The sequence below is a fragment of the Cervus elaphus genome, chromosome 14 (genome assembly GCF_910594005.1).
Source record: "Cervus elaphus chromosome 14, mCerEla1.1, whole genome shotgun sequence".
NCBI classification, from domain to species: domain Eukaryota; kingdom Metazoa; phylum Chordata; class Mammalia; order Artiodactyla; family Cervidae; genus Cervus; species Cervus elaphus.
Window position 1 is genome coordinate 67,688,757 of NC_057828.1, and position 26,568 is coordinate 67,715,324.

The window sequence follows — 26,568 nt, forward strand, 5'->3', positions numbered from 1 at the left end:
TTGACATTTCAGTTGCTGTCGTTGTTTTTGCCATTGTGCCTTTAGCACCCACAACTGTGACTTCATGGGGGTGTTGGCTGCATTCAGGTAAAGGGGAAAGCTTGAGTCTGGTTTGCAGATGGTTCTCCTGATACTGGCTGACATGGACTGCTGAGGTGCCTGGAGGCAGCTGGAGGTTGGAAGAGGCAGGTGAATGATACCCTTGGATTGGGCTCCAAGGTGAGACCCACATGTGTGCTGTCCAAAGAGCGTCTACTTCGAAGGAGACTCTCTATAAAAGGGTGCACGTGGTGAGCTGCAGTATGGATGTCTCTCAGCCTCGTCTCCAGCTATACCAGTGTGTTGTAAGGAAGGTAGGAATGAGGGCTGAAGACTACGAATAACTGCAACAACAAAATTTCCCCTTATAGAGACTGACTTGGTCATTGGCCGCTTTGAGTGCCAAGTTTTCTTTTTTTTTTTTTTTAAATATGGAACGCTTCACGAATTTGCGTGTCATCCTTGCGCAGGGGCCATGCTAATCTTCTCTGTATCGTTCCAATTTTAGTATATGTGCTGCCGAAGCAAGCACGAGTGCCAAGTTTTCTAAGCAATGTCCAGTCCTGAGCATTTCATATTGTAGCATATACTAAGTGAGGCATGGAGGGGTCAACCACAGTGTGAATCCTTTCTGACCCAGCAGCACCAGCTCCAGTTGTAGAATACTGAACTACCAGGACCTGTTTCACTATTTGTAAATAGTGGCAGGGCTCACTGAATGGGGTGGCTTGGTTTTCTAGAAGGATTTATGTGTTGTCCTGATTGATTCTGCTCTCAAGAGCCATTCCCAGAGCAATAGAACACTCTGAAGTATCTGTAGTGGATTCCAGTACCGTTCTGTAGGTCTTCTGCACTAAGTGAACTGGTGATGACCTTTGACTAATAGGGCTAAGAGATGAGTTTTGACCATCATCTCCTTTGGGTTTCTATTTACTCTTATCCAGGTTCACCCTTGTGGGAATGATCGTGTCTTTCTCTAGAGCATGGATGACTAACTGTAGTGATGTCTTAGGCTATGCATATGTTCTTCCTCAAAGAACAGTCTTGGAGGGCAGAGGATCAGTTTATCTCTATAGAAGGCTTTGATTTTTTCTAATGCACCCCACACAGTGCTAGTTCCCTTGCACAATATTGACTTGTTAATCCAGGAAATGGTTACATATTCTTTGACTTTCTTTTTATTGTAATAAAATACATGTGCCATAAAATTTACAATTTTAACAATTTCTAAGTTTGTAATTCTGTGACATTAAGTCCATGAATTTTTGCTTCTAAACTTGAGCCCACCTTTCCTTTCTGTCCCTTGGACTACAAGGAGATCCAACCAGTCAATCCTTAAGGAAATCAGTCCTGAATATTCATTGGAAGGACTGATGTTGAAGCTGAAGCTCCAATACTTTGGCCACCTGATGCGAAGAACTGACTCATTGGAAAAGACCCTCATGCTGGGAAAGATTGAAGGCAGGAGGAGAAGGGGACGACAGAGGATAAGGTGGTTGGATGGCATTACTGGCTCGATAGACATGAGTTTGAGCAAGCTCCGGGAGTTGGTGATGGACAGGGAAGCCTGGCATGCTTCAGTTCATGGGGTCACAAAGAGTCGGACACGACTGAGCGACTGAACTGACTAACTGACTTCCTTTGTGTTTGGAAGCTTCATTCTCTCCAGTGCCATGACCGTGTGTCCTTCATGCCAAGGTGCCATCAACTGAAAAATAAACTACCATCTTAAGAGAAACATTTATTTAAAAAACGGTATTCCTGGCAAGTTTCTGTGAATATCACTTACAAGCCACATTCCTATTTCAGAAGAGTTAATATGTAGAAAATGCAAATGACAGGATTGAATATATATATATAGCTTCTCTGTGTCCTGTGGCAATGACAGCAGTTTTAAAAAATGTTTCAGTGAGGAAGGACACTTTCTGTATGGCATCTGTGACAATCAAGCTGGAAACCCATAGCTTACTAGGGAGTGACAGGTGCACCATGACACCTCTGAAATAAAAGGGATGTTTAGGTTTGTGGAGAATAACAGTCTGTTAAGACAATCACAGAAAAAGTTTTTATTGAAGACTAAATAACCACTACCACAGGAAAAGTTTTCATACTTACTGAACAGCTACTTTATTTACATACATTTCTCACTTTACCTTCAATGCAATCTTGGTAGGCAGGTTTGATCCATGTTTTACAGAAGAAGATAAACAGGCTCAGAGTGTTTCAGTAATTTCCAAGATCTGATGCCTGGCAAGTGGTGGAACTGGGGTTTGACATTTGGTCTGAATGACTCTAGTGCCTGCACCATTTAACTCCTGGACTCTAGCCATTCTGTAACATGATAGAAACAACTGAATTCCCTGGTTTCCTTTTAGGCTTGCTGTCTTAATATGATCTCTGCTTTAAACACTCTGGTGGCCGTTCCTATAGAATCATTTGTTGACTAATCAGATACTACTTTGTGATGTGTTTCTATTTTTTGACCCACATTTTAATCTCTGTTATTGACTATTTTATATATTTTTGTCATTTCTTTTCCATAGTTTATAAACCCTGAGAGGACACTGACTTTGACTGTTGTATCTCTCATAGCATTTTGTGAATCACTGATGCTCAATTACTACCTATTGACTTGATTTTAATGAATGTTAGGGAGACATTTTCTGACATAGTTGATCTGAAATAAAAGTCACTGTAAAGATCATTTAAGCCATTAAGATATGGTTCATGGGATTTCTGACAATTCTTATACCCACAATTCAGAAGATTCAGGGAGACTGATGAGTGAATAAATGAAATTTTAAAACTTGAGGACGGCTTTTTCATTAAGGGATTCTAGAAAATATTATTATTGCTTTCCATATTTGCTGTTAAAATTGCTTTAGATTTCAGTCACATTCTCATTATATTCATATTTTTGTCAGTCAGATTATACTCATCATGAGTTTCCACCTCATCAGGGAAACTTCCCTTACCAAACAGACAACATTATTATTTTTGGGTTTTTTGGTTTTTTTTTTGAGATTTTTTTTTTTTTTTTTTTTTTGGTGTGGACCATTTGAAAAATCTTTACGGAATTTGTTACAATATTGTTTCTGTTTTATGTTTTGGATTTTTGGCCATGTGGCAGGTGGGAGTCTCAGCTCCCGAACCAGTGCGTTAGACCTGCACTGCAGGTTAAACCTGCAACCCCTGCGTTAGAAGGTGAAATCTTAACTACTGGACTACCAGGGAAGTCCCTATTACTATTAATTTTACCTCTGAACTTTAATTTTTTGAATATTTCAGAAAACTAGTGCTGAAAATTTTTCATGCTGAAATATCTATCAAGATCAAAGGAGGGCAGGAAAACAAAAGCTAATTTTATTCAGAAGTTTCTGTTCTCTCTTGGCTTTGGCCATTGTTGCCTCCTTGGGACACTTCCCTTGAGAGGGAGACACTAGGCAGCAGCCTTGAGTGTCAGTGAGAATTGTCTCAATGAACAATAAGCAAACTTTCTTTCATTCCATGGTAGTACTTATTTTGCATTGGAAAAGTACATGTAATTCAAACTATAATTCTCATTCTTATGCCAAATGTAATCCTGGAGGAGACTATTGCTGGCATGAGGTTTTACTGCAAAGCCAGTAGCTTGGTTTTTCCATCTGGGCTAGGCATAGATTTTGCAAGCTTTTTTTCCCCCCTGAGTTACCTATTCTCTGGTAAATTCCAGTCCTGGGCTACTGTGGGATATATGCAAGGCTTTGCCCCAAGCACTGGAAATGTACTATGGCCCTGGTTTAAAAATGCTTTGCTACTGGAAGTACAACTAGTTCTACTGAGGTTTGTGTTGGCCACCTCAGGTTTGTGGATTCAGTTCAGAGTTTTGATTTAGCTCTACAGGGTTTTATGGCTTGGCTACCTGAGTGACTGGCTCTCACACTATTCCTTCCTCCAAACTGGGAAGATGTGTTGGAGTACTTGGCTAAAGAGTAACACATTTTCCTGTGGAATAGTCATAAGGATGGCTCAAGTGTTCTTGGAGGGTGTTCGTATTTGGAATTCCCCTATCTGATCTAACACTCCTCCAGTGGTTGGCTTTTCCTGATGGGGAGGTGTTTAAGTACTCTGTCTTATGTAGTGTCTGTTGCGCTGAATTAATTTATGTAGGCTTTCTCAAAGTTTGGAGCCTGTATTTGGTCCCTGTTGCTACAGCAACAAATTACACAAATGTAAACAGTGCAAATTTGTTTTCTGGTGTGCTAGTGTTCAGAAGATCAAAAGACATCTAAGAGGCCAAAAGCTAGATGTCAGCAGTCCTGTTTTTTCCTGGAGGCTTCAGGGGAGAATCTGTTCCTTACCACTTTCATTTCTCGAGTACCCCAGCATTCCCTGGGTGTATCACTTTAAACTCTGCCTTCAAGGTTGCCATGCCTTTTCCTCTGTGGGGTGTGCTCTTCACAACCCCATGGACTGTAGCCCAGCAAGCTCCTCTGTCCATGGGATTCTCCAGGCAAGAATACTGGAGTGGGTTGACATTCCCTTCTCCAGGGGATCTTCCTGACCAAGGGATTGAACCCAGGTCTCCTGCATTGCAGGTGGATTCTTTCCTGTCTCAGCCACCAGGGAAGCCTTTTCCTCTACTGTAGACAAATTCTTTCTTTCAATTACAAGGGCTCTGATTACATTTAGGGCCCACCAGTAATCCAGAGTAACATCCACATCTCACATCCTTAGTCACATCATTTTTGCCATATAAGGCTCTGGGGGGTTGGACATGGACATTTTGATGGAGAAGTGGGAGTGGGGGAGGGGCTCATTGTTCAGCCTACCACAGAGCCTGATGGATCTGAACTTGAATCTTGGCTCTAACAATGTTAAGCTTTCTAAAGCTTAGATTGCTCATGTCTAAATGATGATAATAATGCTTATCTCTTACTAGGCTGATGTTATGATTTTGATGAGTAAAGTAAGTATGGCAGGTATCAGGGACGCCATGGGCTTCCAGCTAATTTTTTTTTCTTGTCTCCTCTTATAGTATCTGAAAAATTAAAGATTTCAGTTGAAGGCAAGTGACTCAGCTTTATAAATACTGTAGTACCCATACAAAGTACTAAAATTAATTCTGCTGAAGTGATTATCATGCAGACAAAATACTGGTTAATATCTAGTTAGGTGTCCAAGTCAGCTTGAAACTGTAATAGAACCCAAGAGAGAATGTATTATTATGTTGAGAGATGTACGTATTGTAATATGAATGAAATTAGAAGCTCTCCAACTTAAATACCACATTGAGGATTTTCCCCTTTTAATATCTACTCTGATTTGTCTCAACAGATCAGCCTACTTTGTGTTCAGGGGACAAGGAGTGAGACATATATCATTGAAGTGTTTCATTCTTCAAATGCTAATATGGTTTTTATTTAGGTATGGGATACATTAAAGCAATGATAATTTGTTTAATGAGTATTAATTGAGCATCTCTGATCAGGTCAGACAGTGGTCAAGATGTTGATAATGTAAAGCTGAAAAGCCATGATTTCTACCTTTAAATGGTTTATAATCTAATGGGGAGACAGAAATAAATAAATAATTTCCATAGATTAGAATAAGAATTGTAATGGGTACAGTGGAAGCACAGGGGAGGAAGTACATGGAGGAGAGATATTCTTGAGCTGACTGTTTGTTTGTTTACTTTTACTTGCATTTATTTTTTGCAGCATTTATTTCTGGGCCATAAGTTTTTGATTCTTCAGTTTCTTCTGCGATATCTTTTTCTTCTGTGAAGATACCTTCTGTGAAGCCTCCTCTTCTGGCTTAGAAACAATCTGTCCTTTTTCAGGAAGGATCATCTCCATGTGGCAGGGAGAGCTTATGCACGGGTTGATCCGACTATGAGCTCCGTTAAGTCCTGCGCTGCATCCTAGCGGCTTTGTTCACCTGGATGACTAGAGAATCTAGTCACCTCAGTGACTAGAGAATCTACACCTAAGCCCTTAAGTTCATCATTACTCTGCATTTTTGAGCATGTGCAGTAAAAATTCAGCTCTCTTGTTGGGCCACTGACCCTGTGTCCAGCCCCACTGTTTGGCCTGTGCAAGGCTACCAACTCCACCACTGTAACGACGAAATGGCACATGTTGCTTCTTTAAGGTGACATCCTGCAGATATTTGGTGGCTTTTCAGATTGCATATTCTTAATGGCCTGGGCAGTTTCACAAGTATTCTTAAAGTGAACATGAAGATTTGAACCTCTTGATTTGCATGATTTTGTGGGATTTTCTGGGTCAAGTGAATACCATACCATTTTTTAGAGGTCACCTCAGGCTGCTTACTAGAAAAGCTTGAACCAACTCTTGAGGAAGGGAAAGGCTGTTTTCCAGGTGAATATGGGGATAGATTAATCTAGGCAAAGGAAGCTGTATCTGAACATGTATGAAGGACCATAATATTACATGCTCACAGAACCATCACTAGCTTAACGTGGTAGGAGCAGACAGGTATAGAAATTTATCTTAATAAACAAACATCTCTGACGTTGAATTCAAGGGAGAATTCAGTTTCATTTTGTGTGGGTAACCCTGGATAACATATATTCATTTATTCAACAAATATTCCTTGGGCAGTTACTATATGTTCTGGGCATGCAAAGTTTAGAGGAGTACATTCTTCTTGCTATTTAGTCAGTAAGTCCTGAAGGTCTAATAAAAGAGCTTGTGATCAATGTGTTCAGACTAGAAATTTGAAGAATTTGCAGTTAAATGCAAGTGGATATTTCTTATGCTGAACCTTTATGAAAGTTGAGAGTCATGAAAACTGGAGTTATAATAGAACTTAAAGTCCATTTGTTTTATTATCCAGGGGCAGTAGTGGCGATTGACTCTTCACCAAAGATTTGCATTCCCTTTTCAGAGTGAGGAGTAATTACTGGGCAGTGGCTTCTTGGAAGTGGCCAAGGGCTGCATTTCCCAATTCGTCTTACACTTCAGTGGGGACATGTGACTATCTCTCACTAATGGAATCTGGCACACACAGCTTGTTGGCTGAGGTGGTTAAGAAGTAGGTACCTTTTCCATCTTCTGTTTCCGCCCTCATCTCTGGCTGGATTACAGAAAACAAAAATAACCCTCTGTGTTTCCGAGGATGGTGATAGTGGAGGCACAAGACAGGACTTGGTCCTTGAATCACCACTTCAAGGAAAGCTACCAGTCCATTAGAAACACTCTCATTGATTAATACAAGAGTGAGACATAATATTATATTCTTTAAAGCTACTAGAAATTTGGTATTTGTTTCAACAGCTTGTATTACCCAAGTTATCACATAATGAGTGTTCCCTTATGCAACATACCATGCTTTCTATGATTGGGTCTTCATTTGATCATGAAGGGTCAATCCTTTTATTTGACAAATCTAATTGTTAGATATAACTCTCTTTTATTATGATAAAATCTTATTACATTCTGTCATTTTTGGCCATTATCTCTGGAGCAAGGCCAGGTAAGAAAAAGTGTATGTGTTTGTGGTATGGAGGAACTTCCTTATTACATCATTGTAGATGGAAGAGTCAAGTTTCAGAGGCCAAGTCAAGCTGGTGTTACTTGGAAAAGGATTTAAGAAAACAATCAAGCTGAGGACAGTGTGATCATAAACAGAGATGGTCTTGGGAAGGACTATCTAGAAGCTCAAAGCGAGCCTGTGAAGGTCAAGAAGACCCTTGTGTGATAAACACCAGAAGACTGAGAGTTCACCTGAATTCAATGATAGGTCCGAGGGACTATAGGTATCTTTCCATGTATGGGGAGCTTGTTTCCTGAAGGAATCACAATAGGTGAGACAGGAGCAACAGAAAATAATTTACCCTTCTCTTTATGTCCTTCTTCAGTTTTTTCTTTTCCAACCTAAGCAAACCCTCCTTTCCCTTGTTTTTCTTGTAGAGTTTATAAAATTATTTTTAGTTTCTTCTGGATTCATTTTAAGTGTGTAGAATTAAATACAGTACTTCTTGTGTAGCGAGTTTATTGCAGAGGTCAGTGAGATGGTTATTCTAATATCTGACTGTTATACATTTGATGGTAGTGTTAGGAGGCTGAGCTTTGAAATGAAATAGTTTGGATTTGACTTCCCAGTTAGACTTAAAAATTTGGTGCTTTTGGGTAAAATACTTCTTTCAGTCTCAGTTTTTGCTTTTATAAAACAAACAAAAAGATGCTGTGTCATATGACTATTGCCATGTTAACAAACCGCTCAAAACTTAATGACTAAAGCAATAACCACATGTTATTTCTCAAGAGACTATATGGTAGGGTTGGCTGAACTTGGCTGAACTCCCTTATATATCTGAACTCAATGGGTTGACTGATCTAGGATGACTTCAGCTGTGATGACATAAATGGTCTCTTATCTTCTAGCAAGTGAGTCCACACTTACTCATAGGGTGACTAGCAGGGTTCCAAAACAGGCAGCATGGAAGCACATAGGGCCTTGTGAGACCTGGAGTCAGAACTGGCCTGATGTTGCTTTGGTTGCATTCTTTGGCCAAAGAAAATTCAGCTGAAATTCAGAAAATGAAGATTCTACCACTTGATGGGACGCAGGGGGAGGGGAAAGGAAGGGAGAGGTACAAAGTCACATAGCAATGCATGTGGATGGAGGGGAGCCACTGAAGTCAATATGCAACCAGTCTCCCACAGATCCCTTCCTCCAAGAGATTTAATTGAGATTTACATGGAAATGGCAATCCACTCCAGTATTTTTGCTTGGGAAATCCCATTGACAGAGAAGTGTGGCAGGCTACAGTTAATGGGGTTGCAAAAAAGTAGGATACAACTTAGTGATTAAGCAACAAACTCTCTCCATATATAAACTACCTAGCACCCAGTAGACAATCAATCAATTTTAGATTTTTTCCTTTTTAGTCCTCTCCTTTACTTCTTTTCTATTAATGAAGTCTGAAAAATTATTAGTTTTCTTAGCTGCTACATTTTTATTCTTGGACTTGAAATAAATCCTCAACTAATTTTTTTTTTGGCATGAATCTGTCTCTCTCACCTTCTATATTTATTTAACATCTTATATTTTCTGGTCCTCAATTTAAGGTTTAAAACTTATCCTTGCTGTTGTTCAGTTGCTAAATCGTGTCTGAGTCTTTGCGACCCCATGAACTGCAGCTCGCCAGGCTTCCCTGTCCTTCACTATCTCCCAGAGTTTGTTCAAACTCATGTCCATTGAGTCAGTGATGCCATCCAACCATCTCATCCTCTGTCACCCCCTTCTCCTCTTGTCCTCAGTTTTTCCCAGTATCAGGGTCTTTTCCAGTAAGTTGACTCTTTGCATCAGGTGGCCAAAATATTGGAGTTTAGCTTCAGCATCAGTTCTTCCAAGGTGTATTCAGGGTTGATTTCCTTTAGGATTGACTGGTTTGATCTCCTTGCTGTCCAAGGGACTCTCAGGAGTCTTCTTCAGCATCATTTTGGAGAAGAAAATGGCAACCCAATCCTATATTCTTGCCTGAAAAATTCCATGGGCAGAGGAGCCTGGTGGGCTACAGTCCATGGGGTTGCAAAGAGTCGGACACGACTGAGTGACTAAACAGCGACAGCAACAATGGTCCGTGTATTGTGCAAGGTGCTGTGCATAATGGTGTGGTGACCTTCTCAGGAGACAGACTTCCTGGGCCTGAATCCCAGTTTTGCCACTCAGTAGCTCTCTGACCTTGGGCAAGTCACCTAACCTATTCTTTGTAAAGTGGGAATAATAATAGTATATTATATCATATGATTGTTGTAAGAAAAAATGATTAAATATTTCTGAAGCCTTTAGCATGGTGCTCAGCACATAGGAAACTCTGTATGAGTAATTGTTAAATAAAAATGAGTGAATAAAGAGGTCTATTCTTTCACCTTCAGGTTTTCACAGTTACCATGTGATCTCAAATGTACAGTTCCAACATTGTTGAATATTTTAGCACTTTCCCCCTGAATACATAGGACTTCCCTCATAGCTCAGTTGGTAAAGAATCTGCCTGCAGTGCAGGAGACCCGGGTTTGACTCCTGGGTTGGGAAGGTCCCCTGGAGAAGGAAATGGCAAGCCACTCCAGTATTCTTCCCTGGAGAATCCCATGGGCAGAGGAGCCCGGCAGGCTATAGTCCACGGGGTCGCAAGAGTCGGACACAACTTAGTGACAAAACTACCACCACCACCCTGAATACATAGGAAAATTATAATATAAATAGTTATTAAATAATGAATGAGTGAATAAAAATCCTTAATTTCAAGATATTGTAGCAGTACAGTGTTGAATGGATGTAGCCACCAGATATTGTTGATTGAGTCAAAGCTCTTCTCCCTGAGCCCTATGTACCTTTTGAATTCCTCTCAACACAGTATTGCAACAACTTTTACAAATGACTCCACGCAGATACCCAAGAAGCAAACTGTTTTTCCTGCCTAGTCTTCTGGGTTGCTCTTTCTTTTATGGAGGAATGCTATCCATACTGTTTCATAGCCTTTAAAAATTTTTTTTTACTTAGCATTCAATTATGAACTTCCTATGTTATTAAATATTCTACAGCATCATTTTTGATGGTTGCATACACTTTTGGTGTATCAGTTCTGTTCAGTTCAGTTCAGTCGCTCAGTCATGTCCGACTCTTTGCGACCCCATGAATCGCAGCACGCCAGGCCTCCCTGTCCATTACCAACTCCCGGAGTTTACTCAAACTTTGTTGTATAAATGTAACATAATGTAATTAGCAATCTCTATTTTAGGACACTTGTTTTTAGTTTTTTAATATTATATACTGTGCTATGCTTAATCACTCAGTTGTGTCCGACTTTTTGTGACCTCATGGACTGTAGCCCACCAGGCTTCTCTGTCCATGGGGATTCTCCAGGAAAGAATACTGGAGTGGGTTGCTGTGCCCTCCTCCAGGGAATCTTCCCAACCCAGGGATCAAACCCAGATCTCCTGCATTGCAGGAGGATTCTTTACCTTCTGAGCCAATAGGGAAGCCCCTTTGGATATTATAAATATTGCCATTTGAACATTTTTATGGATAAAATTTTGTGTACAATCATGATTATTTTATTAGAATGGATTACAAAAAGTAGACTTGTTGAGGCAAAAGATGAATCATTTGTAGCTTCTTAATAAATTTGTCAAACTCCCCCCCCCCCAAATATTATTGTTGTTTATATCTTACTGTCATCTATTCTGGGCATTAATATTAAAAATTTTTAGCAACTTTGATAGGTACAATGTTTTCTAGTTCCTATAATTTGCATTTTATTTGACTAATAGTGTGGTTTAACTTTTAAAAAATAAATCTGGGCCCTTGTAACTTTCTCTTTTGGGAATTTTCTACTTATTTCTCTTGTCTGCTTTTCCATTACTGTAATCATTTTTTCTTATTTATTTGTACATGCTTTATATTTTAGTGTCAGTGACTCCTTGTCTGTCATATATGTTACCAAATTTTAAACTGTACATAGCCAAATCTAGCTACCACTTGGAAAAATTGTCTTTGGTATTGTCTTCTGGTAATTTTGTATACGTAAATATTTAAACCTCCTAGAATTGATTTTTGCGTGTATTATTGAATCCAGGACCTCACTGGATTGGTTTCTACTCCCATCCTTCCACATTCACTCCAGTGAGAGCAGTCATGCTCAGGGTAGGAGCCTGAACTGGAAATAGCATTGTTCTAACTAGTGCAGCATCTACAGCGTATGTATCAGTGAAGCCAGAGGAATATTCTGATAGACTTTGTGTTTGCTCTGGTCTCATCTTTTTTTCTTCTGCGTTCTCATCATCATTATCATCATTGTTTTTTGCAGCTGAAATAACCACTTCCTTCCCTTTTCTCTGAAGTTCACTTTAGTAAGCTCAGTGCTGCTACAAACTGACTAATTCGAGTTTAAAAAAATCTAGCTGAGTCCACAAGCATTCCTTCCTATTACAATGGCCTTAATATTTTTTTATTATTTTAGCTCAACAATATTTTTTTTTCTTGTTAATACTAGTTTATGTGGGAAATAGCCTACCCAGAATACAGGATTGGAAGGAACTAAAATTTGTTTTCAAAATGTGAACTTTTGACACTTGGAGGATTTCATTCCAAGCTCTCAATTTTATAATTACAAAGAAATCCATGTTTCAGGAAAACACACTGAATCTTAACATAAAATTCATGTCACTTATCACAGGGTTAGATAGTCAAGAAAGGACAAACTACCAGTGTTCAAGCTATTTAGTCAGTTAGTTCCCTGTGAGTATAAAATATCTAGGAATCACTGAAGGGGACACAAAACAGTAGCAGTATTTACAAATTCAAACTACATGAGACATTGAGAAGAATCTTTTGTTAGTAAACAACACAATAGATACTTTTACAAACTGCCCCTCAAAAATGATGCATCTGTGAACAATATGATAAAGGTCATAATGATGAAGACTTAAATTCAAGGTTGGTAGAGTTGAAGACCAAATTCAAGGTCAAGTACTGATAGACTTTAAAGCAAGGTTGTTGTGATGAAAACTCTAAATTCAAGGACAGATTGTCTAAGAAAGGACAAACAACCAGGTATTTCTGCTTCATTTTAAGTCTTTATTCAAAACAATTTCCTCCCACTTACATGTTTTTATAAGTATAAAATTTTTAAACAAAGAAATGTCTGTTTCTTAGTAGAGAACTATTCTCCCATTGACTTCAAGAAGAGAGAGAGAAAAAAAAAGATTCCCATTTCCTCCTCTACCTCAAAAACACAAATCCAATTCCTAAAGTAGTGTTGCTTAGAACCCAGGGCCTGGCACAATATTTCATGCTAGTTTTATTGTTATAAGCTGAGAACAATTTATTTACATTATTGAGAATTCACCCCAGGTCTTCATCAGCAGTGGAAGTGTTAGTGTTAATTGCTCAGTCATGTCCGACTCTTTGTGACCCCATGGACTATAGCCCACCAGACTCCTCTGTCCATGGAATTCTCCAGGCAAGAATACTGAAGTGGGTAGCCCTTCCCTTCTCCAGAGGATCTTCCCAATCCAGGGATCAAACCCAGGTCACCTGCATTGCAGGCAAATTTTTTACCATCTGAGCCACCAGTGAAGTCAATTTGCTTAAAAAAAAAAAAAAGTGAGAACATTGATGTCTTCAAATGATAGCATCAAAGACTTCTCTGTCTCTCCTCCTGGACATCTTCATAAGATTCATCCTTATCTGCTGATTCTTATCATCATCTTCCTTTTCCCCCTCTTCTTCCTCTTCCATGTCTTTATATTCATCAGAACCCATTTCCAATTGAGCTATACATACCCTGAATGTCAGACATGCCATATGTAATCGGGGAATAACAACATTAAAGATCTTGCTCTTCAGGTAAAGAAAATGGAAGGTATACTATCCCTTCATATAGCTTGATGTTGTAGAGAATGTGGTACAGCTTGTGTATTCATATACCTGGCCTGGACCGATGATTGGAAATTCACCAACTAGTCCAGATCCTTGAACTTCTTCCACATCACCTTCAGTATTTGTTATTCTCCAGTAGCAATGATCTAACTGACAAGGCTTCTCAGGAAGTGCATCTTTTGAAGTTTCAATCCTGATTTGGTATGTGAAGAAATAGTGGGGTGGATGTAAAGAACTAAATTCTGGCAGAGACAATGTGGAAACTGGAACTGTAATATCGCCAGTCATTGCTACACACACTGGGTCATGAACATACCTGAAAATGTGGTCTCTGATGATAGGGAAGCCCTCCCCGCAATACAACATTGTTGACATAAGAAGTAAACCAGTCAGTAAAAGTCACACTTAAACCTGTCAATAGCAGCTGGATTCTGAGCCATTTGGTCTGGATATTAGCAGATTTCATTTTTGTTTTGGCCCTCTGCAGTTTCCATTGCTATATGTATTGACTGAAACCAATATATATGCAAAAAGTTAAAGGGAGACAATATTTCAGTCCCTACCTCTGCTAGAAGCCTCCAGAAGCTATATCAAAGTCTAAAAATCCTCAGAATAATAGTGATTAGACAGCATCATGCTTCTCAACAAACCAGGAACAACTGACTTCTGCCCATTGTGGATGATAGTCAGGAAGCTTGCAACTCATCTGAGCTTCTACAGCGTCTATTGCTTGCTTGCTAAATTGCTCAGTCGTGTTTGACTCTTTGCGACCCATGGACTTTGGCCTGCCAGGCAAGATTCTCCAGGCAAGAATACTGGAGTGGGTTGCTGTGCCCTCCAGGGGATCTTCCCGACCCAGGGATTGAACCAGAGCTTCTATATCTTCCTTTTTGATTACCCGCCCTCTTTTAGAGAATAACCATCTGAGGACATCTGGGTTCAAATATTTCTTGAGACCATCCCAGGCCTTTTTAATAGCATCATTATGGTCCTTATACCTTCCTACATCAAAGCAAGTATCAATGAAGAGGAATTGCCAATACTGACTCTTCTGTGCTTTGTCCTCCTCAGATATCGGCCACTATTTTTTGCAGTGTCTTTTCCACAGCAGATCATGACTTGATAGCTAACTAAGACTTTGACTGACGTTGGAACAATTGATTAGGTCCCTGTAGTCCAAGAAGGATAAAATGAAGAACAGGGGATCATCGGTGGGCAGCGATACCGGGATCAGGGATACCAGCTCGGTCTCCATGTCTGCCATCTTGTCTGACCTCCGCCCAGCCCTGGCCCATTCCCACTGCCCCCACTGCCTCAACAGCATTTGTAAGCTGTGCATTTTATCCATGAAATGGATATAAGACGGAGGTTCTTATCATTAGCTCCAAAGTCCTAGAAATCTTTTTGTCTCTGAAGAGGCAGCACATAAGTGAATCTCTTGTGATTACCATGTGAATCAGTAAGCAGTTGTGATATGATAGAATCTGCCACTGATTCCTGATTTAAATTCATATAAGGGAAAGGAACTAACATTTATTGGGAAGCAGATACAAACATGTATTTACATGTTTAAGTCTAGACTTATTAATTAAGTCTAGACTACAGTTTTGCTGAGGTTACTTATCAGCACTCTGATTTTCAGAAGAAGAAATTGAAGCTAATCAATTTGTCTAAAGTCACATAGCTGGTATAAGGTGGAACTGACATCTTAAAACATTTAGGCCACTCAGGATCATGACTGCCTTTATCATATTAACAGTCCACTAATTAACTGAACTCATGGCTTAAGAATATACCTTAAATGCCAAGATCAAGTAGCAAATTGATGTGGCACTCTGGACAAGCCTATGTAATCTATATCTGTATCCTCTGAGGTACCCAAAATGGGAACATAGTTTCTGTGGTACCTTGCTCTGTGCCTAGTTTGGTGATGGTCAGTTAGGCTCAGGAATCTGATTGCTCCAGTACTTCTTTCTTATGTAGTCTCAGAATTTCTGATAAAAAAGAAACTAGTACTTACTAGCCACAGAGCTGATGGACATGAATTTGAGCAAACTCTGGGAGACAGTGAAGACAGGGAAGCCTGGTGTGCTACAGTCTGTGGAGTCGCAAAGAGTTGGACACGACTTAGTGCCTGAACACACATATGGCCACAGATTTATAGTCCTAGAACCACTGACTTAAACAGATCATCTAAATAATCTCACTTTTAATTTTTAACACCCATCCTAGCCTAACGGGAAAAAAGTTTACCTTACCAAAATTCATTGCAAGACATATTTCTTCAACAAGACGGTAATGAGGCAATGTCTGGTTCCTGTTAAAAATCATAAATAAATGATTCATAACCCAAACAAAAGTATAGACTTCATCATAAACATAATTACTACCGAAGGCATTGTCAGTAGAACACGCTTTGAGAAACATGAAAGGAGACCTTTCTTTATACCTTATTTTAGTTTAGTTGTCACTTGAATCCTTCCTGACAGTTTAGAATCTGACCTTTTTAAAGTGGCTAGAGAAGGAGAGATACATTACTCACAATTTGAAAGAGCTGCCAAATGTATCCAAAGTTCACACCAGGAAGGGACCAATGTGTTGTTTGTTTTGTTCATAGTTACATAGTTTTGTTTCCATAGAAGTTTGAATTTCATGCTCAGGATTAAAAGTAGTAAAGTGCCAATAACAGTCACTGTTTCTGGGAAAGCTATGTAAAACTTCAAATCTAAACCTTGCAAACAGTATTCCTTTCTTCCTTGTTTCCCTTGACCTGTTTTCCCTTCCTGTGGAAACTAGCTTTTGTTTTGAAATCTGACATAGTAATAGATTGTTGTGAAGGAAAACAGGAGAAAACAAATCTTGTTTTAAAATATTGCTGATATGCATGAGTATAACATGTTTATTATTTTTAAGCAAAGCTTTTTGTTTTACTTGTTTAGAAAAACAAACTCTATGCCACAATGCGTAAGAGTGTTACGGAGCCATGCATGGGTGGTCAGTTATTTTGGTGGGGAAGGGAGGGTGGTGGGTGGAGGATAAGAATTTCATGCAAAAGACCTACATAGAGTAGCATAAAATGAAACTTATCAGTAAGAGTCTGAGAGGCAGCTTGACATAATAGAAAAAAATCCTGGATGCAGAGTCAGGAGATCTGTGTAAATTAGAATCGGCTGTGTGAATTTAACTTTGAAATATTCTGTGATAGGAAGTGGACTTGGGAGAGGAGGGAAGAGGTACTTCCGGAGCTTCAGAGTGGAACCATGAACACTAAACAGAAAGGATAGCTCTGGACAAGCCTGTGTGATGTCCTGACTGAGGAAAGACTATTACTCGGGGAGAAGTGGGCATGGGAATGAACTTGAGGATGTGACCTGGGAATGCTGTCTGGTTTTGGTGGGGAGTATGCTTGATTACAGAGAAGGCAATGGCACCCCACTCCAGTACTCTTGCCTGGAAATTCCCATGGATGGAGGAGCCTGGTAGGCTGCAGTCCATGGGGTTGCTAAGAGTTGGACATGACTGAGTGACTTCACTTTCACTTTTCACTTTCATGCATCGGAGAAGGAAATGGCAACCCACTCCAGTGTTCTTGCCTGAAGAATCCCAGGGACGGGGGAGCCTGGTGGGCTGCCGTCTGTGGGGTCGCACAGAGTCGGACACGACTGAAGTGACTTAGCAGCAGCAGCAGCAGCATGCTTGATTAAGTGCAACCTAATTTCTGCCTGGAATCATCCTTGCTTGTCTCTTTAAAGACTATGAGGCCAGTCAGGGATCTATACTCAGATGGTAAAAGTGACTAGAATGAGAGACTCAGGTGAAATCACCTGGGAAATAAATGTAGGTAACCAAAAAGGAAAAAATCCAAGATCATTCCAAAGTTCAGAGATTGAGTAGAAACAAAGGGGCTTAAGAGAAGAAACTTAGGAAAGTAGGTGACACTAAGGACAAGAGAGAAAAGTGTTTCAGGAAGTAGGTGTTGATCTATAAAGCTAAATGTTGCTAAAAGTCTCAGTAGGATGGAGGCACAGATGTGTCCATTGGATGTGGCAACATCAGATTACCGATGATCTTGATGAGAAAATGGAAAAACTAGAAGCTTGATTGAAGTGGTCGAGATGAGATTGGGAGGTAAGAAAGTGGAGACCGCAGATTACTCAATAGTTATTCTTTTGAAGTTTTTGCTGTAAAGGGAAGGGAAAAAATGTGATGAATATTAAAGGGTATTTTGGATTGGGAGGGTGAGTTTTAAGATCATATAAACTAGATCAGATGAGACTGATTCAGAAGAATGGGAGAAATGGATGATGTAGCAGAAAGAAGGCATAATTGCAAGGTAATGATACGACACGGTTCAGAAGGTCCCAGTGGAGCAGGCAGTCTTGTTTAGAACAGACACATCAACCTTAGTAATGGCAGGAAAGAATGTAGAAAGACTAGGTACAGAGGGAAACAGACTAATAGAAAGACAAAGGAAGTCCATTTAAGTTGCTTCTAATTTCTCATGAAAATATGAGGTAGGGTCAAGGGTTAGGGTGATGTTTGAAGAGAGAGAAAGAAGTACGAAATAGTTGCCTATGTGAGTTGGAAAGCAAATATACTGGGGAAATGTAAATAGAGTTAGGGTTAGGAAGTGTCAGGTATTCGTATGTGACTCTGAGTCATGAATTGATTGTGGGACTAATTAGGGATATCATATGGTTTTCTTTCTTTTCTTAATATTTATTTAGTTGACTGAATTGGGTCTTAGTTGTGGCACGTGGGATCTCGTTGCAGCACACAAACTCTACTTGTGGCCCGTGGGCTCAGTAGTTGTGGTGTGTGGGCTCTGGAGCACATGGGCTGAGTTGCTCCACGGCAGGTGTGATCTTTGTTCCCCAACCAGGGATCAAACCCGTGTCTCCTGCATTGCAAGGCAGATTCTTAACCATTGAACCACCAGAGAAGTTCCGAAATGGCTTTCTTTATCAAACTTTAGTACTAGAATATGGCCAGAGTTGAATTTAAGGAGATTTGGTGATGTTCCAAGCAAGTAGGAAGGAGGAAGAGAAGGGGAGAATACAAAAAGGAATTTGCATGTGAGTGATTTTTCTGGGCATGGAGGATAGTGAGGACATCAGGAGTGATGGACTGAGAATAAAGTCATTGGTAAATGGGGGAGTGATAAGGACACTGATACATGTGCTCTCTCTGGAGGTGGAAGTGAGTGAATTGTAGTCCAATGATATGGGCTTCAAAGGAGCTGGATGTTTTGAAGGAGAGGGCAATGAAAGCTTGAAAGTAGCACTGGGAGCTAGGAGGACATCAGCCAGGATCTGAAATTCACAGGCTGTAAAGGAAAAAGCAAACATTGCTTGTGTCCTTAAGAAAAATAACATTTCAATCAGAGAAAGAAGGTGAAGGAACCATTCAGAGAAAGGGAAGACAGACTGGGGGTTCCATATCATCCTGTGAAGAGGAGGGTAGAGAATGGAAGGGGTGGATATAGGACTCTGGGATCCAGACTGGAGGGCAATGGGTGGATGAATGATAGGGTGTGAGAGTTCTGAGAGTGGTTGAGCAGAAAGGGATATAGAGTGTGAGAGGTTAGGCTTGATGGCCTCTTAAAGGAAGGCCAGCAACTCAAATTTCAGTCTTATAATTAGAAGGAACAAGGAACTGCAGACAAAAGATTCTGTACAGGCTTCCTTGGATTTCTGGACTCTCTTGGTATTCTTATTACTACTAACTAGCTGCATACCTTAGTTCTGCATGGGCAAGTTCTTGTCTGGCTCTCACTCTTTTCATGTATAAAGTGAGTCACTTGCCAGGCTCATGTGATGTTTTCATTTTCTGAAATGACCCCTACTTCCTTGCCAGGCTGTTGAAATCCTTCCCACTCTTTAAGAATCCTCTCAGAAGCCATCTATACTGTTAGACTTTTCTCAGTTTACCCATTTCAACCAGATGTGACCTTTCTATTCTCAGAATCACTTTAACACTGTCTGAACCATCCCAATGGCAGATATCAATCTTTCAAATAATAGTTATTTGTGTTTATTTGTCATCCTTGTCAAAAACTCCATGAGAATAGGACATGGGATGCATTTTTTTTTGCCCAAACAGGTGCTCAGTAAGTAACTTTTGATTGAACCAGTAAAGCATACTTCTGGAGGACAAAAGAGTATTGAAGTAACAGAGACTATTAGATAAAGAAAAAGTGAGAAATACCTTGTATGGGCTTCCCTGGTAGCTCAGATGGTCAGGAATCTGCTTTCTATGCAGGAGACCTGGGTTCTATCCCTGGATCAGAGAGATCCCTGGGTCAGGAGGAACCCCAGGAGAAGGGAATGGAGACCCACTTCAGTATTCTTGCTTGGAGAATTCCATGGATAGAAAAGGCTGGTGGGCTAGAGTACATAGTGTTGCAAAGAGCTGGACATGACTGAGTGACTCACACACACACACATGATACTTCAAATTTCTTGGGACATTTAGGAAAGTAGACAATGTGACTTTATTAGATCTAAGAGTAGTCTGTATGCCTCTTGCTTCAAACTTGAAGCAGTTATAGATACAGTAAAGCGATTCTTAGAAGATTAAGGAATCAGTTCCTATTAAATGGAAAATAACAGAGGAAGAAAGGAAGAGGTGAAAAGTAATAGATTTAAAAACTATTGCAAATACAAGGCAAGTTAACTGAAAGAAAAAATATGATTCCTAGACTTTAAAAAATGCAAATGTAAAAAAAATGCAAATGTAAAATCTGTACTACTATGAATTAGTGAGGAATTTCTCTGGACTAATGGTTGCCTAAAAATTATCTTTATTGGGAAGCATATTAGGTATTAAGGAAGTGTATTAGTTATTAGGGAAGCCTGGCGTACTGCAGTCCATGGGGTTGCAAAGAGTCGGGTTCGACTTAGTGACTGAACAACAACAAATTAGTTATTGGTCTATGAAACTGCATGACATGATTTGAAATGTGATGTTGCTTTGTCTGTTAAGTAGAGTGACTTTTAAAATTATCTATTAACAGGCTGCATTTTAAAAATGGAAATATATGTAATTGACAGTTAAAATAGTATATGTTTATGGCATACGATTTGATGATATAATATACATATACATTGTTAGATAATCATTATAATCAAGCTAATAACATGTCTACCGATACAGGCTACCCTTGAGCCAAGGTCAAATCTATCCTTTTTGGGGGAGGGTTCAGTTTGGGTTTCCCTGGTGGCTCAGACAGTAAAGAATCTACCTGCAATGCAGGAGACTCGGGTTTGTTCCCTGGGTCGGGAAGATCCTCTGGAGAAGGGAATGGCAATCTACTCCAGTGCTCTTGCCTGGAGAATCCTGTGGACAGAGAAGCCTGGCGGGCTACAGTCCAAGGAGTTGCAGAGATCTGCACATGACTGAGCGACTAACACTTCAGGAGGCTTAATACTGACAAAAACAGGGTGAGACTGTGGAATTTTTTATACAATTTTTAAAGATTACACTCCATTTACAGTTGTTACAAAATAGTGTAAATGGAGTATTTTAATAGTTGCATTTTTTTGAACCCAGCATTGAGTCACATGATCTGACGAAAAAATAATGTACTTACTGGGACCATTGAGACATCTTATTGGAAATTGGAGGTGTTGGGAAATTCCAGAAGTTTGTTGTGTAACAATTCTACCACCTTCACTACCACCACCACAAACAATAAAAATAGTAACAAAATCTTTCTGAGCCTTACTATGTGTCAGTCCCTAGTCCATAGTTTTACATGTTGTACCAATTAGGGTTCAACCAGAGACCCAGAACCTGTAGGAGACATCTATTAAGAGATTTATCTTGAGGAATTGCCATATGCGATTGTGGGGGTCCATAGGCTGGGTTGTTAGGAAGGACAAGCTGCAACTTGGACATAAACTGAAACTGCATTCCACAGAGTTTCTTCGTCTCTGAGATGACTCAGCTCTGCTCTTAAGGCCTTTCATCTGATTAAATCAGGCTCATTCAAATTCTCGAGGATAATCTCCTTTTCTTACAATCACTTGGTTATGGACTTTCTTCAGGGCTTCCCTGGTGGCTCAGCAGTAAAGAATCTGCCTGCAATGCAGGAATTGCAGGAGATGCAGTTTGGATCCGTGGGATGGGAAGATCCCCTAGAGGAGGGCACAGCAACCCACTCCAGTATTCTTACCTAGAGAATCCCATAGACAGAGGAGCCTGGTGGGCTATGGTCCATAGGGTTGCATAAAACGTTGGACATGACCGAATTGACTGAGTATGCATGCACGTATGGACTTTATTCATATCTGCAAAGTGACCTGTAGAGCACCATTTAGATTGTTTGCTTGAATGACTGGACACTGTAGCCCAGCTGAACTGATAGATAAAACCTGTATTGTCTGATTTAACCCTCAAAAGAATCCCTCTGAAGCAATTCACATGAATAATAAATCTTGGAGCAAGGGTTTGAACCCAGGAATTAATGTAGGACCCAGGGATTGTGCACCATGTTAGAGTGCATTGTAGGACAGAAACTAAAGCCATGCCTGGTTTCTCCTCCGAAGCATCTCCTGGGACAGGCCCCTTGTATTTCCTAGAGAGCCATCAGTCCCTTATAACTAGGGTTGCTGGGTGCGCTCAGGCCGTCACATGGAGGATATGATCCAGCACCCAAGTGACAGTGATAAAAAGAAATTAAATTCATTCTTCCTAGAAAATTGCTTAGTCCCATTTAGTTTAATTCAAAGGGTAAAAGGGGGAACAAAGCTGTTTGTCTTTGTCATTTGGTTTACCCCTCAATACATTTTATTATGACCAGGAATGTAAAAAATGGTATTGAGACAAGTATTAAACTGAAGTCAAAACTTAGGTGATGACTATAGAGGGTTTATTTTAATCTAAATATTTCTTAGCAATGATAAGAAAGAGCATGGGACTTCGCTGGTGGTCCAGTGGTTAAGACTGTGTCCTTCCAAAGTGAGGGATGTGGATATGGTCCCTCGTTGGGGAACTAGGATTTCACATGCCTCACATCAAGTGTTACTATCAAGTACTTCTATACACTCTTAGTTTGAGTGAATAAGACAAAAAGAAAGAGCAGATCATCTGATAGAAAAAATAGAGAGAGATGGAAATGCAACCAAATTGTGAACAGAAATGTCAGTCTAGTAACTGAGCTGCGGATGGGGATGGATGAATGTGTTTTGACTGTCTCTGTTTGAGCCTCTGGTTCCATGTGAGTCCTGGGGCTCCTGGTGGAGAGGCTAAGATTGCTGATGTCATGGCAGACCTGACAAAACCCATAGGCAGATTTTGGGAAGTACTATTGGTTTCCAGCCCAGGATCCTGCTGAGCCTGGGATCTCTTGTCCCTGGGCTTTCCTGGGACCACGCTCCTCTCTTCCAGATACTCTGCTGATTGGATTTTACCTCTCAGTGCATCCTCCTTCAGGATCTCAGTCAGAAACTCTGACAAACAAGAGCAACAAAAACACAAACATTTTGTTCCTGTGTCTGTGACAAACTCTGCATGCCTTACTTAAAAAAAAAAAAAAACTTTTTATTTTATATTGGGGTATATGAGATTAACAGTGTTGTGAAAATGTCAAGTGAACAGCGAAGGGACTCAGCTATACGTATACATGCATTTATTCTCCCCCAAACTCCCCTCCCATCAAGTGCATGCCTTACTTCAACTGCAAGCTTTCTTGAACCCTAGCGTACATGCTAAGTAGCTTCATTCATGGCCCACTCTTTGCGACCTTATGGACTGTAGACCCCCAGGCTCCTCTGTCCATGGGATTCTCCAGGCAAGAATACTGGAGTGGGTTGCCATGCCCTCCTCCAGGGGATCTTTCTGACCCAGGTTTCCAACTGGCATCTCTTATGTCTCCTGCATTGGCAGGCAGGTTCTTTATCACCTGGGAAGCTTTCTGAACACTGCTCTCCCCCAAATGTAAGAATTGCATGAGTAGACTGAATGAGGACCCCCAAAGAAAGAAGATCCTAATCTCTGGAACGTGCAAATGTTACCATAGATGGAAAAAGGGTCTTTGAAGATGTGATGAAATAAAAGATCTTGAAATGTGAGTTTCTGGATTATCTAGGTGGGCCCTAAATCTGATCAGAAGTGTCCTTATAAGAGAGAGGGCAGTGTGGACACAGACAGACAAGAGGGATGCAGCCACCAACCAAAGAATGCCAGCAGCCACAGGAAGCTGGACAGGCAAGGATAGATTCTCCTCTAGAGTCTCTGGAGGGCTCTAGGGGAGATTTTGCTCAAGTAATAATAATTTTGAACTTCTGGTCGTCAGAACTGTGAGCGAGTAAATTTCTGTTGTTTTAAACTGCCTCTTTGTGGTACTTTGTTACAGCAACCACAGGAAACCAATATAGCATCCTAACTTTCCCTTCAGATGACTCCTAATATCTCATCATCTCTGTTAAGCCCTCTGTGAAAAAAAAAAAGAATCCCTAGTAGCAATTCTATACCTCATCCAATGCTCTATTTACTTGATCTTCAGAAGAAAACTCAAATATTTATTGGTTTGTTGTATGTATTTTTGGTTTGTTATAAGCTAAACATAGGAAAGGAATTCTTCATTTGCTTTGTGAAATAGCCAGCATAATGCTCTATAGATGCTGTTTTAATGATAAGAATATATAGAAGACTTTAAAAGAGAGAGAATTATGAGAATAATGGTGTTTGACCTTCAAATCAATATCTGGTTTCATTAGTGGGACTCAAAGGCCATCTGTCTCCTTCTTTTCTTATTGTTGCTACTGATTCCTGGCTTTGTAATTTATGCTGATGGAAAGGCTTCTATTGTTCATCAATAATTACAGCTTTTCTGGGCTAATGGCTTGTTTAGTGTTACAATTCTCTGTATTAAAGGCCTTGAATCAGTTTTTAGGCCAATGACCCAATGATAAGAATAACTACCATCATAACAATAATGTGGAAGTGAGTTTTATATTGTTTTATGTCATTTGTCAGGGACTTCCCTGGTGGTTCAGTGGTAAAGAATTTTTCTGACTATGCAGGAGACTCAGTTTCAATCCCTGGGCCAGGAAGATCCCCTGGAGAAGGAAATGACAATCCACTCCATCTTGCCTGGGAAATCCCATGGACCGAGGAGCCTGGCGCTACAGTCCACTGGGTTGCAGAAGAGTGGGACATGACTTAGTGACTAAACAACAACAACAGCAATAGTGTCATTTGTCACCACAACAATCTAAAGGAAGCACTCCTATAGATGAGAGAACTGACGTTCAAAGCATTCAAGTGACTTATCCAAGATCAGAGCTATATGCTTAACAATGACATGATGCAGTTTTTTAATCTTAAGTCATTCAATATCATTCAGTAATGATCACAAGATCCCAGATACAGCTCAGGCATTTCAACTCTCTCCACTGGAAAAATGGTCCCCCAGTCTCTCTTTCCACCTCCGCTTTCCAGAAAGGCTAGGGGAGCCCTCTCTGAGACCTAAATCAGGTTCCAGGCCTGAGGTCCAGGGAGTCTTGGGAATATGACATAATTTGTAGTAACTGGTCTAGTCCTCCTCACCCTCCTTTTCTCAACTCTGCTTAAACCTCTTTCCTGGAGGATTTGCATGTATCAATGTACATTATGATTTCACTTGGAGTGTTGTTCTACAGCTGAATTTAGAGCTAGAAAAGGTCTTAAAATATCTAATTCAACCACTTCCTTTGACAGATGATAGACAATATTTGAAAAACATATAGAAGACTTTCAGAGAAAAAGAATTATGAGAACAAAAAGTTAAAAAAAAAATCCTGCCCTCTTTCATTACCACAAATTTGGGATTAGAATGGCTTGCTTGTCTAGTTGCTAAAGTAAGTTAAAGTGGTAAATGCAAAGTAAGTAAGGTTATTCTATGACATTCAGGGTTTTCTGATTATCAGTACAATCTTTTTTTTTTTCCGGTGCATTTTAGTATTTTATTACAACATTTGGAGTGTATGTAGATCCTTTTAATTATTGAACTTATCTTAAGCTCTTAGGCTTTCAGGATACAGATCTTTAGAACACCTAATTTGTATACCAATGATTTGGTTAGAGTCTTAATTGAGAAGATAGGTTCATTTGAATTTCCGATTTACAATTTAAAGTGTCTTAATTGGTAAGATTTGTGATACTTTGGCTTTTCTATTCTCCCAAATTAAATAATTCAGAAGAGAAGGGAAAGACAAAGAGTATATGTTCAATATACAAGACAATATTAAAAATCACTTCCGTTTAACAGTAACATTGAAAATTTATAGTATCAGCAAATAACGTATGTTATTTTTCTCAAATCTGGATTTGATAACTATGTGTACAGAAAGTCTTACATAAAAGAATAACTGCAAATGCTAGGAAATTTCTAGAGTACTCATTAATAAGGAACTGGTCAAATGTAAATCTATAAAATGAAACAGTCCATTAAAATGCAGTAGCTCCATATATGTATATATGATATGTATGTATACATACATGGTATAATCTTCAAGATATATTTTAAGTGAAGAGTGAAAGATGAAGAATAATATATACAGAACCCTACTATTTGTGTTTTTAATTAAAAATTTAGTTTTCATTTTGAAATAATTTTATATTTACCAACATTTGTAAAAGTAGCACTAGAATTCCTGTTTATTCTTCACCTAGTTTCCCCCAGAGTTAACACCTTATGTAACTGCAGTAAAATGATCAAAACTAAGAAATGAACAGTGATGTAATCCTGTTAACTAAACTGCAGACTTCTTGCAATTTTTTTGCAATTGTTCTACTAATATCCTTTAGTGTACTTTGATCTGGGTTGGCACCTCCAGTTCGTCAGTCTTTGCCTTTCATGACCTTGATCCTTTTGAAGAGGATTCATCAGATATTTTGTAGAGTGTTCCTCAACTGGGTCTTTCCAATGTTTTCTTATGATTTGACTCAGGTTTCAATTTTTTTGGCCGGAATCTTGTAGAAGTGGTGTTGTGTAATTCATAGTGCATATTGCATATCGGGGACACCTCTCTTTGCTGGAGGTGTCAACTTGATTACTTGGTTAAGGCAGTGTCTTGCAGAATTCTCCATGATTAAGTTATTATATTTTTCCTCTTCTAATTAATAAGTATCTTATGGGAAGTTAGGCTTCCC

At 39.6% G+C, this 26,568-nt stretch overlaps 1 non-coding gene and 1 pseudogene across 1 annotated transcript; both read right to left on the reverse strand.

Annotated features, from left to right (window-relative positions):
- Positions 1-464: 464 nt before the first annotated feature.
- LOC122708446 lies at positions 465-571 on the reverse strand. The gene has a single exon (XR_006345217.1). It is a non-coding gene; the product is annotated as a U6 spliceosomal RNA (small nuclear RNA).
- A 12,584-nt stretch (positions 572-13,155) lies between these two features.
- Positions 13,156-14,695, reverse strand: LOC122707646 (annotated as a pseudogene).
- Positions 14,696-26,568: the final 11,873 nt, after the last annotated feature.